We start from the raw sequence: 15234 nt of genomic DNA, 5'->3' as shown, positions 1-15234 counted from the left end.
AGAAGGGAGTGGTCGACGGTGTCAAAGACAGAGGACAGGTCAAGGAAGAGGAGGGCAAAATAATTTATTTGGGTTTTGGCTTTTAGCAGGTTGTTGGTGACTTTGGTAAGAGCAGTTTCAGTTGAGTAGTGGGGTCAGAAACCAGATTGATTGAAGCCGGTCAAAGCAGGAGCAGGAAGAAAGGTGAGAGGACAGTTCAGAATGGACATGTTGTTCAAGTAGCTTTGAGGCATATGAAAGAAGTGATATGGGGCGATAACTGGACAAAGAAGATGGGTCAAGTGAAGGCTTTTTGAGGATGGGTGTAATGGTAGCATGTTTAAAACCAGTGGGGAAGACACCAGAAGTTAGTGATAGGTTGAAGAGATGAGTTAGGGCTGGGATAAACACTGTGGTAGGGTTAGGGATGAGGTGAGATGGGATTGGGTCAAGTGCGCAGGTGATGAGATGTGATCTGAAGAGTAGGGTGGAAAGTTTTTCTTCTGTAATGGTGGAGAAGCTGGTTTTGGGAGAAGAGGACTGAGCAGCTGTGTAGAGGGTCAGCTTAGATGAGAGGGTGGGGGAGCTGGGGGACAGAGAAGAGAGTTGAAAGTGTCAAAAAGTTGTTTAGGGTTGTGAGACAGGGAAGATAAGAGAGATGAGAAGTGGCCTGTTTTGCATCAGCGAGTGAGGATTTGAAAATGCTTGTATGTGGTGAAGTGATTCTTAGAGTCTGACCTCACAAATGCTCCAAAATCTTGTAGGACGCCTTTTCAGAAGAGTTGAAGCTGTTTGAGATGCAAATGAGGATGTGATCAACTCCATATTAATGCCTATGGCATACAGCTGCTGTAGGTATAATGCGTGGGTGTCCAAATGTTTTTGTTCATATAGTGTATATTAACATAGAAAAACACTGGTTAACGTCCTTCTCCTAGCTACCTACTTGGCCCGATTGGTGATTTCTTGCAGCATCTGCCAATTAACTGTCAGTTTCATCTGATCTGTGACACATCCTTTATAATGACTCCAGATGTTCATAAGACTGCAGTACTGGACTTCACATATAGCAGTTGCCTTTCCCAAGTACTAATGTGTGGGTATTACATTAAAACTGAATTGCACAACCATGTAGTCATAAAAAACATACATAAAGAACTTATGAAGGATGACACCAATAGAAGACAAGAACCAAATGATGATGGCCACAGATATAAGAGATTGGAGTCTGGCAATTGAATCTATGGGAGATGGTAAAGGCATAAAGGATGAGTGCGGATTAATGACAGTGAACAGAAAAAAAAGATACAGTTCACTGAACTGACCCTGATTTGAAATACAACACAGTAAGGTTACTTTCACACTAGCGTTTTTGCTGGATCCGACAGGGTTCTGCAAAAACGTTTCCGTTACTGATAATACAACCATCTGCATCCATTATGAACGGATCTGGTTGTATTATCTTTAACATACTGTGGGGTTTCGCTCTGGTAGATGGGGTAAGCGGGCGCAGTACAGAGTCAAAATACAAGTTCTTAACTCAATACGTCAGTGTTTATTCACACTTGAGGCAATTGCACAAAGCAGCATGTAACTTTGCAGTCTTAGTGTTAATTCACACACAATGGAAAGTTCATATAACACAAGTCACCTTGCTGGCAGTTCTGCCTCCAGTAGTCCACAGCAGGCTTTAGGGGACTTGTTTCCCCAGCGTGCGGCTCTCAGCTCTACAGCACGGCACAAAGCCTCAGATCCCAAAAACATAGACATATCTGCTGAGCCCAGCTGCCTATTTAAGGACAGCCAGGTGCTGCCAAAAACCAGGACCGGCACTTAAACCATCCCAGCCGCACATGCTTGGAGGAAAATACCTGCCTTGCCAGACACAACCCCTCACTGTGTCACATACCTCCCCTTTGTTCAACCCTAAGGGGGTGGACACATGCATTTCCCTGCAACCGGCCTACTCTGTGTTCTACCGAGAACTTAAAGTTCTGCAGAGACAAAAACCATCTGGCGACCCAGGCATTCCTATCTTTGGCTTGGCTCATCCACTTGAGAGGGGAGTGGTCGGTCACCAAGCGGAACTTTTTCCCCAACAAATAGTATTGGAGAGACTTGAGTGCCCACTTGATAGCCAGGAACTATCTCTCCACTATACTGTACCTGGTTTCGGCTGGGGTAAGCTTGTGGCTTAGGAAGATAACGGGATGCTCCTTCCTGTTGACTTCATGAGACAGTACATCACAAACATCCATTTGTACCACGAACTCCCTCTTGAAGTCGGGCGTCCCCAAAACCGGTGACCCACACAGGGCCAACTTCAAAGTGGCAAAAGCCTCTTCAGCTCGATTATCCCAGCGAACCATCTCTGATTTTCGTCCCTTCAAGAGCCCTGTCAAGGGCGTGGCTAGAGGAGCAAAGTGGGGAACAAACCTCATGTAAGCCCACTATTCCCAGGAATTACTTTATTTGCCTTGGGGTGACAGGTCGGGGCCATATCCCAGGTACTTAGTCTCTTCTAATCGCACATTTTTGGGGGTTAGCGGTTAGGCCAGCTTTCCAAAGAGAGTCCACTACAGCCTGAACTTTGGGTAGGTGACTTTACCAGTCGGTACTGTGGATGACAATATTGTCCAGGTAAGCCGAAGTGTAGCGACGATATTGACGAAGCACAATGTCCATTAGTCGCTGAAAAGTGGCGGGGGCGCCATGCAGACCAAAGGGTAAGACCTTATATTGATACAGCCCCTCAGGCGTGATTAAGGCAGTTTTCTCTTTGACAGACTTGGTAAAGTGCACCTGCCAGTTCCCTTTTGTGAGGCCCAAAACAGAAAAATACCAGTCTTGTCCGAACTTCTCGATGAGCTCATCCACCCTGGGCTTGGGATAAGCATCAAATTTGGAAACCTCGTTAAGTTTTCGAAAGTCGTTACAAAACAGCAACGTCCCGTCCGACTTGGGTATCAATACTATAGGACTGGCCCACTCACTTTTTGACTCCTCAATGACGTCTAGCTGCAACATTAGCTGCACCTCCTCCGATATGGCTTGGGTACCCAGTATGGTTTTAATTGGACTTTTGCCTAAAGGCTCAGTGACAATGTCATGTTGGATTATGGAAGTGCGTCCAGGGAGGTCTAAGAACACATCCGTGTTCCGACTAACGAACTCCCTGGCCTCTTGAGTCTGTTTAGAGGAGAGGCTGTCAGCAATTTTTACTGTGGCAGCTGCCTCTTTTGCATCAGACAGAGGGTCCAGGACCTCTTATCCTAGAAAACCCAGGCCACAGGCTGTCTTCTGTACAGGTTTCCCTATCTTTCCACGGTTTGAGTAAATTCACATGGTAAACCTGCTCCGGCTTTTGCCGCCCTGACTGGTGTACCTTGTAGTTTACATCTCAAATTTTCTCGAGTACCTCGTAGGGCCCCTGCCACCTAGCCAGGAACTTACTGTCCACGGTGCCTGTGCCGCGAGTCACTAGAGAATATATTGGCCTCAGATCAAGCCCCCAACCTTTAGCCATCTATCAGCCCCCATGTCAGCCATCAACCCCTTATGTCAGCCATCAGCCCCTTATGTCAGCCATCAGCCCCTTATGTCAGCCATCAGTCCCCAGCCCCCATGTCAGCCCCTTATGTGAGCCCTCAGCCCCTTATGTGAGCCATTAGCCCCCAGCCCCCCATGTCAGCTTTAAGCCCCTTATGTCAGCCATCAGCCCTTATGTCAGCCCCCAGGGCAAATAAAAAATAAAATAAAAAAATACACTTACCTCTCCTGCTCCTGGTCACCATCGCGATCCTCTTCATCCTGCTGTTGGCTGTGTATCGCTGCGCACAGTGTGAGGTCACATAGCGACCTCGTGCTGTGCGCAGCCCTGCACAGCCAATAGCCAAGCCGAGGACCAGGAAGCGGTGAGTACAGATCCTTCACCGCTTCCTGGTCCTCCTGCTTCCTGGTCCTCCTGTACTAATGAAGCGCTTCCATAATGGAAGTGCTCCATTAGTACCGCATTAAAGACTTCCCTGATCGCCACGGCCCGGCAAACAATCTTCCAGGGCCCGGTCCTGGGCCGCGGCCCGGCGGTTGGGGACCGCTGCTCTAAGGCACTCTGGTACTTAACACTGACCTCCATAGCAGACCTTCCCCTTAACTGTGACCTCCACTGCTCCCTGCCCCCTTAACAGAGACCTCCACAGCACTCGCTCCTTTAACAGTGACCTCCACAGTACCCCGTCCCGTTAACAGTGATTTCCACAATAACCCTCCCCCTTAACAGTGACCTCCACAACACCGCGTCCCCTTAACAGTGTACTCTAAGGTACTCTGGCCCTTAACACTGACCTCCATAGAAGACCTTCCCCTTCACTGTGACCTCCACAGCATCCTGCCCCCTTAACAGTGACCTCCACAGCAGCCCAACCCTTCAACAGTGACCCTCACAGCGGCCACCCCTTTATTAGTGACCTCCACAGTACCCCATGTCCTTAACAGTGATTTCTACAACACCCTATCCCCTTAACAGTGGCCTCTACAGCAATCTGCCCCTTAACACTGACCTCCATTGAGGACCATCCCCTTAACTGTGACCTCCACAGTAGCCTGCCCCTAGAGTGGCCAGAAGTCCGATTTTAGGCCGGACAGTCCGGCTTTCAGACTGCCTGTCCTCCCTCCGGCGCTGGGCCTGGACGGACACAGCGATGTCATTTTGAACAGCTCACTCTCAGACAGCAGCACTGTGCTGTCTGAGCGTGAGCTGCAGGGAGAAAGTCACCCTCCCTCTCACCTCTGCAGTTGACAGAAGTAGATTTTTACCTTCATTTTATCAATCACTGTCAGCTGCAGAGTGGAAGGGGGCGTGGCCTAACCGGGTCAGGGCACGGCAGCTTAGCGGGACCTGGTGGCGGGGATTTTAAGCCCGTCTTTTGAGGGTGGCCTGAATGGCCACCCTACCTTCCCCCTGAACTGTGACCTCTGCAGCACTCCGTACCCTTAACAGTGTCTCCACAGCGCCCTGCCCCTTAAAAGCTGACCTACAGCAGTGAAGAAAAATGGCTGGGTTGTTATGGAAACCTGGTGTAAAACTGTGTGTATGTGGAGACTAAGGGCCTGCAAGCTTCTATTGGCTGATAAGGGTCATGTGATCAGGCTTCTATTGGCTAATGCATTTTTTGGGAATATCTCAGGAACAGTATGCTAGAGAGATGAGACCTCGTCTAAAACCTTTCCAGACACCTGATGTACCTGTGTGCCAAATTTCGTGATTGTAAATGCGACGGTGCGGATTCCTTTAGCGGACATACATACACGCATACACTTAGCTTTACCTAAACAAAATCTCTTTTGTTGTATGATAGGGAATTTTATGTCTATTGCAGAGAAACCAGTCTGTCCAGTAATCAGAAACACAACGTACAAATGAAAACACTGCCAATGAAACCTATGATGTATGATGTTTGTATAACCTTCCAGAAAGATCTACTAACTGCAAATATGTGTGTATCAGAGATTTATCACTGTATGATCTGTGGTGTTACATAGGACTGCAAGTGACATCTACTAAATTATCCATACTCAGAGAGTATGGATAATTCATCTGTGGTGTTACATGGGACTGCAGGTAATCTACCACATTATCTGTTCTTAAAGGGGTTGTGTCACTTTAGCAAGTGGCATTTATCATCTAGAGAAAGTCAATACAAGGCACTTACTAATGTATTGTGAATATCCATATTGCTTCCTTTGCTGGCTTTATTCATTTTTCCACCACATTATACACTGCTCATTTCCATGGTTATGACCACCCTGCAATCCATCAGCGGTGGCTGTGCTTGCACATTATAGGAAAAAGCATCAGCCTATGTGCACTCCCGCAGTCCCAGCCACCAGAGAGGCCGGCACTTTTTCCTATAGTGTGGTCATAGTCATGGAAACGAGCAGTGTATAATGTGATGTAAAAATGGATCAGGTACTTCTGCTGGCTAGCGATGGAAAGTGCCCTTCTGCATTCAACTGTATTGCCATCCTCAGGATGTATCTCGGGCAGCAGTATTTTATGTTGGACTGTGCTTTTTGGTACTGCAGAGGCAGTATTTAGTGCTGCACTACAGTATTGCTGGCCCTGCCTACTTATGTTGGCCTTGCCTTCTGTCGATTTGGACCCACCTGCAACATGGGGACACTTTTAGTTTTTTTTAGGCTGGCTGGCCATATACTTAGCATTACATGTTGACCCTTCAAATAAGGCTACGTTCACACTAGTGTTTTCAAGTCCGCTATTGAGATCCGTCACAGGATCTCAATAGCGGAAGAAAACGCTTCCGTTTTGTCCCCAATCATTGTCAATGGGGACAAAACTGAACTGAACGAAACAGAATGCACGAAAATGCATTCAGTTCCGTTTGGTTGCGTCCCCATCGCGGGCAGAATAATGCTGCAAACAGCGTTTTTCTGTGCGCGATGTGGTGGGGAGCAAGACGTCCTGACACACAATGTAAGTCAATGGGGACAGATCCGTTTTCTCTGACACAATAGAAAATGGATCCGTCCCCCAATGGTGACTTTCAATGGTGTTCATGACGGATCCCTTATGGCTATATAAGGCGTAATACAACCGGATCCGTTCATGATGGATGCAGGCGGTTGTATTATTGTAACGGAAGCGTTTTTGCAGATCCATGACAGATCCGCAAAAAACGCTAGTTTGAAAGTAGCCTCAATGCCAGGCCATGTACTACAGAAGCAGTGGCTGTCCACTCTGGCTAAGGCCTATGCACACGACAAAAAATACGGATGACGTCTGTGTGCATTCCGTAATTTGCGGAACGGAACAGCTGGCCCCTAATAGAACAGTCCTATCCTTCTCCGTAATGTGGACAATAATAGGACATGTTCTATTTTTTTGCGGAGCGGAAATTTTTGTGAACGCATTGAAATGAATGATTTCGCATACGTCCACAAAAAAAACTGAAGGGACACGTAAAGAAAACACGTTTGTGCGCATGAGCCCTAATAGAGGGGGTCCAAACATATACACTAATAGTGGTGTGACAGCCCCTTTCAAGTGGTAAAGTTCTGAAACCATTCCGTTTAAAGAATAGGCAACAACAAGGAACAGCTGAAAAAATAAAAATATTTCTCAGGGCAACCTTAGGCGAATTAAACAGAGAGGAGATTGTTAGAGAACCATTTAGTTTATGGAACGTGTAACTTGAAAAACATGTTAAACGGTAGGTATTCCCTTTGTTCATTGAAGCCTTTTATGAATGCGTCTGCTTTTCCAGAATGATGAAATAACGTAACACAGGTTCAAGTATTCTCAGAAACAGTGCGACAAAAAAATTACCTAAATTTCCACTGGTATGCAGCGAAAAAAATAATCTGGTTTCAGATAATACACCTTAGGCTACTTTCACACTAGCGTTTTTGCTGGATCCGGCAGTTCCGTTACTGATAAGGCTACTTTCACACTTGCGGCAGAGTGATTCAGCAAGCAGTTCCGTCGCTGGAACTGTCTGCCGGATCAGGCAAAACGTATGCCAACTGATGGCCTTTGTAAGACTGATCAGGATCCTGATCAGTCTTAAAAGTGCCTGATCAGTCAGAAAAATGCATTGAAATGCCGGATCCGTCTTTCGGGAGTAATCTGGCAAAACGGATCCGGCATGCGCAGACCGGAAGGACAGATCCGGCATTCCGGTATTTTGATCCGGCACTAATACATGCCTATGAAAAAAAATGCTGGATCCGGCATTCAGGCAAGTCTTCAGTTTTTTCCGCTGGAGATAAAACCGTACGCATGCTACGGTTTTATCTTTTACCAGATCAGATCAAATGACTGAACTGAAGACATCCTGATGCATCCTGAACGGACTACTCTCCATTCAGATATGCCTGATCAGTTCTATTCCAGCATTGAGCCCTTTCGGCGGAACTCAGTGCCGGAAAAGAAAAACGCTAGTGTGAAAGTACCCTAACCCTAATACAACCATCTGCATCCGTTATGAATGGATTCGGTTGTATTTAACATAGCCAATGACGAATCCATCATGAACTCCATTGAAAGTCAGTGGAGGACTGATCCGTTTTCTATTGTGGCAGAGAAAATGGATCCTATTGACTTGCATTGGGGGTCATGCCGGATCTGTCTTGCTCCGCATCCCAGGACGGAAAGCAAACTACAACATACTGCGGTTGTTTTCCGGTATGGGAGCGCAACTAAATGGAACGAAATGTATTTTGGAGCATTCCGTTCTGTTCAGTTCAGTTCTGTCCCTGTTGACAATGAATGGGGACAGAACTGAAGTATTTTTTTCCCCGTTATTGAGCCCCTATGCGGGATCTCAATACCGTAAAACTAGAACGCTAGTGTGAAAAGTAGCCTTAAAAGGAACCTGTCACTGGCCTAGAGCCATGAAACCACCAGCATGACATTATGCAGCTGGAGTTTTAGCATTTCAAAACTTTCCATATAGAAAGCAGTCCTTTCTGCTATGCACAGATGAAGCCAAAGAGCGTACTCGCTTTACTGTGCGTGAAACAAGATGTCCCGTCTTTGGCTTCATCTGAGCATTGGGTATGTGACGGATAACACATATAGTGGAGAGTCTTCCAGAATAGATTAGTATTTCAGAAGATACATGGAGCTGTCATTAGAGGGGCAGCATTCCTCAATGACTGGGGTAGGCCAATAGTAGAAAAAAATCGTAAAAGGGCATTAGATATATGTTCTTTGTGTTTCACTGGTGTGATCTCTGTATTGCGGATTGTGCAGTGCTACCTCAGGATAGGTCATCAATATCAGATTGCCTGGGGTCTGACTCCCAGGCCGCCACCATTCAGCTGTTTGAAGGGGTCACAGGACTCTTGCAAGCACTTTGGCATCTTCACTTTTTAACTGCATGCCCTCTGATAGGTCATCAATATCGTAGCACTGCACAATCCCTTTAAATGTTATGCCCCTGTACATCTATTTAGAATGAAGTACTCGCCACTTAGGCTACTTTCACACCAGTGTTTTTGCTGGATCCGGCAGGGTTCAGCGAAAATGCTTCTGTTACTGATAATACAACCATCTGCATCCGTTATGAACGGATCCGCTTGTATTATCTTTATCATAGCCAAGACGGATCCATCATTGACTACACTGAAAGTCAATGAGGGACGGATCCGTTTTCTATTGTGTCAGAGAAAACTGATCCGTCCCCATTGACTTGCATTCCAGGACGGAAAGCTATCCTGCATGAGAACAGAACGGAATACATTTTGGAGCATTCCGTTCTGTTTAGTTACGTTTTATCCCTGTTGACCATGAAAGGGGACAAAAAGGAAGCTTTTTGTTCCAGTATTGGAGTCCTATGTAAGAGATCTTCACCAATACCACCTGAGTGCATAACTCCCAACTATTTGGATGGTTAAAGGAAATAGACATTAGCAGGGGTGGGATTCACATTTTTAACAACAGGTTCCCTTCTCAACGGTGGACACGCGGTGTCACTAGACATGTTTACATACACAAACACCCTATATATGCAACACACATGCACATAAATACACCATATACATGGTACACACACATACACATAAATACACTACACACACATAAATACACCATATACATGGTACACACATACACATACACACACACAATAAATACACCATATACATGGTACACACACATACACCATAATACACTACCACACAACACATAAATACACCATATACATGGTACACACACATACACATAAATACACTACACACACATAAATACACCATATACATGGTACACACACATACACCATATATACACTACACACACATACACATAAATACACCATATACATGGTACGCACACATACACCATATTACACTACACACACACAACACAAAATACACCATATACATGGTACACACACATACACCAATATACACTACACACACGTAAATACACATACACAGTACACATACACCATATATACACACCAATAAAACACCAATATACATGGACACACACATACACCATATATACACACACACATAAATACACCATATACATGGTACACACAATACACCATATATACACTACACACATACAAAACACCATATACATGGTACACACCAATTAATTACACACACACACATAAATACACATACATGGTACACACACATACACCATATATACACTACACACACAAATACACCATATACATGGTACAACACATACACCAATATAACTACACACATAAATACACCATAACATGGTACACAACATACACTATATACACTACACACACATAAATACACCATACATGGTACACACACATACACCATATACACTACACACACATAATACACCATACACATGGTACACACACATACACCATATATACACTACACACACATAAATACCCATAACATGGTACACACACATACACCAATACACAACACACACATAAATACACCATATACATGGTACACACACATACACCATAATACACTACACACACATAAATACACCATACACATGGTACACACACATACACAATATATACACTACACACACAAAACACCAATAACATGGGTACACACACACACCAATATACACTACACACACATAAATACACCATATACATGGTACACACATACACCAATATATCATACACACACATAAAGACACCATAACATGGTACACACACATACACCATATACACTACACACACAAAAATATACAATACATGGACAACCAACAACACATATACACACTACAACCACAGAAAATACACCATATAAGGGTACACCACATACACCATATATACACTACACACACATAAACACCATACACATGGTACACACACATACACATATATACACACACACAAAATACACCATATACATGGTACACACACATACACCATATATACACTACACACACATAAATACACCATACACATGGTACACACACTACACCATATATACACTACACACACATAAATACACCATATACACTGGTACACACACATACACCATATATGACACTACAACACAACATAAATACACCATAGAAATGGTTACACACACAACATACACCATATATACACTACACAACACATAAATACACCAGACACATGGTACAAACACATACACAATATATACACTACCACCACATAAAACACCATATCCATGTTACACACACATACACCATATCTATTACTCCACACACTATAAATACCCATACACATGGTACACACATACTACACCTATATCACTACAACCACACCATAAATACACCATATTACATGGGACAAACACATAAACCATATATACACTACACACACACTATAAATACACCATATACATGGTACACACACATAAACAATATATACACTACACTACACACACATAAATACACCAGTACACATGGTACACACACATACACAATATATACACTACACACACATAAATACACCATATACATGGTACACACACATACACCATATATACACTACACACACATAAATACACCATACACATGGTACACACACATACACCATATATACACTACACACACATAAATACACCATATACATGGTACACACACATACACCATATATACACTACACACACACATAAATACACCATATACATGGTACACACACATACACCATATATACACTACACACACATAAATACACCATATACATGGTACACACACATACACCATAAATACACTACACACACATACCGCCCAACTAAGGAGCGAAACTATCAGCGGTGCGCAAAGCAATGGAAGTGAACATCTCCTGCTGCTGTGCCGCCGGAGAATGGTAAGGATACTTTCACACTGGCGTTTTTGCTGGATCCGGCAGGGTTCAACAAAAACGCTTTCGTTACTGATAACACAACCATCTGCATCCGTTATGAACAGATCCGGTTGTATTATCTTTATCAGAGCCAAGACGGATCTGTCATGAACTCCATTGAAAGTCAATGGAGAACAGATCAGTTTTCTTGTTGTCAGAGAAAACTGATCCATCCCCATGACTTGCATTGTGGGTCATGATCCATCTTGTTCCGCATCTCAGGATGGAAAGCAAACCGCAGTATGCTGCGATTTGCTATCCAGTATGAGAACGGAACTGAATGCATTTTGGAGCATTCTGTTTTGTTCAGTTACGTTTTGTCCCTATTGACAATAAATGGGGACAAAACTGAAGCGTTTTTTCTCGGTAGTGAGACCCTATGACAGATCTCAATACCAGAAAAAAATTAGCGCTAGTGTGAAAGTAGCCTTACTTGAGGTAACTGACACATTTGACATGATGAGACTTAGAAGAGCAGCTAAGTCTAGGTCATCTGTTCTCTCACCTTCACATTTATCAGTTACGTCCGGCTGGCTACTTCAGGCTAGAAGCCGGACACAACTGATATATGCGCACAGTACTTCAGTGCACAGTTCCGGCATCTATACCCCGATAGCGGCAGACAGGGTATGCAGCCTTTCTTTGTCTGGCATTATTATAATGTCCAAATTAATACACTGATATTGCCTAAAATATTGAAATGTGCGTTTCGTCTTTAACTTTCTGCTTTCTGACGATCATTTCATCTTCAACTTGCACAGTAACAGTAATTATGACCACCTGCACGACACTGTATGTGTAATGGCACCTAGTGATAGACTGTGATGGACTGTTGTGTGTGCCAATGTGCTTAAAGGGAACCTATCATGTTGAACATGGTGAGCTGCAGGCAGCAGGTTATAGAGCAGGAGGAGCTGAGCAGATTGTATAGTTTTATGGGAAAAGAATTAATAACACTTGAATTTTATACATTTATATTCCTGCTCATTCTGAGCTTTGAAATCTACTCAACTCTTCCTGCTCCTGGTGTTTGGAGCTTACATTGCATGCATACTATGCTTAATCCTCACATAGTGCACTGAATACTTGGCAGGAGAGTGGCACTCCGGTCCCCATATGACCAGTCCTGGCCATCAGTGGCATTGATTAATACTGCAAATAGACTGTGCATGTGCTAGTTCTCCTGTTTGTCTAAACTGTTAGTCCATGAAGACTACTGATGGACTGGTCATATGATCCACCGTTAGCGGCCATTTTGGCCATGTGAGATGAAACGTCACTAATGCATGGGTGAATGGAAGTTCCAAAACTTGATTACTCCAGTCCTTTTGCCAATTTATGCAAAAGGTTTCCTTATATATAGTTATACAGTATAGGCTACTTTCACACTCGTGTTTGGTGCAGATCCGTCATGGATCTGCATCCGTTCAGAAAGGATCCGTTTTGGACCACTTGTGAGAGCCCTGAACGGATCTCACAAATGGAAAGCCAAAATGCCAGTGTGAAAGTATCCATAGTTATACAGTAAATAAAAAACAATTTTGTAATGTCCACACCAAAAAAAAAATCTTTTATGCATATTGCCTCCTTTGTTGGTTTGATTCATTTTTCCGCCGTATTATACACTGCTTGTATCCAGGGGGTTACAACCACCGCTGCAGCGCAGATCTAAGGTGGCCTGGACAGGAGCTCCTGCACATGGGTATCTATGTGAGCTCCCATGGTCCCGTCCACTAGAGAGGCTGGCGTCTTTTCCTATAGTATACAAGCACGGCCACCGCTGCTGGATTGCGGGGTGGTTTGTAGCCACTGGAAACTAGCAGTGTATAATGTGATTAAAAAATGAATCCACCCAGCAAAGGAGGTAATATGGCCAATCACAATACATTAGTAAGTATATTGTGATAACTTTCACTACATGATAAATGCCATTTGCTGAAGTGAGACAGCCCCTTTAAACAGAAATAAAAGCTTGGATTGCAGTAATTTGCAGGTTACAATAAAATTTCTAAAAACGGTCAAGGTATCATTAAAACAAGATTTTTTTTGCTCTTAAGCACAGTTGACATTTGCATATCTTGCAAGTTTTTTTCATTTGGAGGGACAATTCATCTGCGCACCTACTGCTGATTGGGCACATCGTGCAGCATAAGGGTCCATTCACACGTCCGTAGAATGGGTCCTGATCCGTTCCGCAACATTGCGGAACTAATCCAGACCCATTCATTCTCTTTGGGGCCAGAAGAGATGCCGACAGCACACAGTGTCCTATCCGCATTTCCGGAGAGCAGCCCCGATCTTTCGGTCTGCGGCTCCCCAAAAAATAGAACATGTTCTATTCTTGTCGGTAATTGCGGACAAGAATAGGCAGTTCTATGGGCGTGCCGGCCGGGTGTATTGCAGATCCGCAATACACTACGGACGTGTGAATGGACCCTTAAGGCTCATTCACACGACCGTGCCGTTTTTTTGTGGTCCGCAAATTGCAGATCCGCAAAAAACAGATGCCGCCCATGTGCCTTCCGCAAAATGCAGATCGGACCAGGAGGCCCATTATAGAAATGCCTATTCTTGTCCGCAAAACGGACAAGAATATGACAGGACTCATAATTTTTGCGGGGCCATGGAACGGAGCAACGAATGCGGACACCACATGGATGCGGACCCATTGAAATGAATGGTTCCGTATACGGCCCGTATACGAAACGCCCGTATACGAATACGTTCTTGTGAACAAGCCATTAACCCGATGACCAGGCATGGTATTCAGCCAGTTCCTTCCAGTTCTCTAGATCTGGTTGTTAAAAGAACCGTGTTAGGCTACTTTCACACTAGTGTTAATATTTTCCGGTATTGAGATCCATCTTAGGGTCTCAATACAGGGAAAAAAACGCTTCCGTTTTGTCCCCATTTATTGTCAATGGGGAAAAAAATTTAACTGAACAAAACGGAATGCTCCAACATGCATTCCAGTACGTTCTCATACTGGATGCTGCAGTTTGCTTTCTGCCCTAGGATGCAGAGCAAGATGGATCCGTCATGACCCACAATGCAAGTAAGTCATGGGGACGGATCAGTTTTCTCTGACACAATAGAAAACGGATCTGTTCCCCGTTGACTTTCAATGGAGTTCATGACAGATCCGTCTTGGCTATGATAAAGATAATACAACCGGATTCGTTCATAATGGATGCAGATGGTTGTATTATCAGTAACGGCAGCGTTTTTGCTGAACCCTGACGGATCCAGCAAAAACGCTGGTGTGAAAGTAACCTTACCGTTCTCCGGCAGCACAGCAGCAGGAGATGTTCACTTCCATTGCTCCTTAGTTGGGTTGTATGTGTGTGTACCAGGTTTATGGTGTATTTATGTGTATAAATAGAATTGAAGTGGGGCA

This window comes from Bufo gargarizans, chromosome 4 (genome assembly GCF_014858855.1).
Source record: "Bufo gargarizans isolate SCDJY-AF-19 chromosome 4, ASM1485885v1, whole genome shotgun sequence".
Classification (NCBI taxonomy): domain Eukaryota; kingdom Metazoa; phylum Chordata; class Amphibia; order Anura; family Bufonidae; genus Bufo; species Bufo gargarizans.
Note: the sequence above shows the minus strand (reverse complement) of the source record.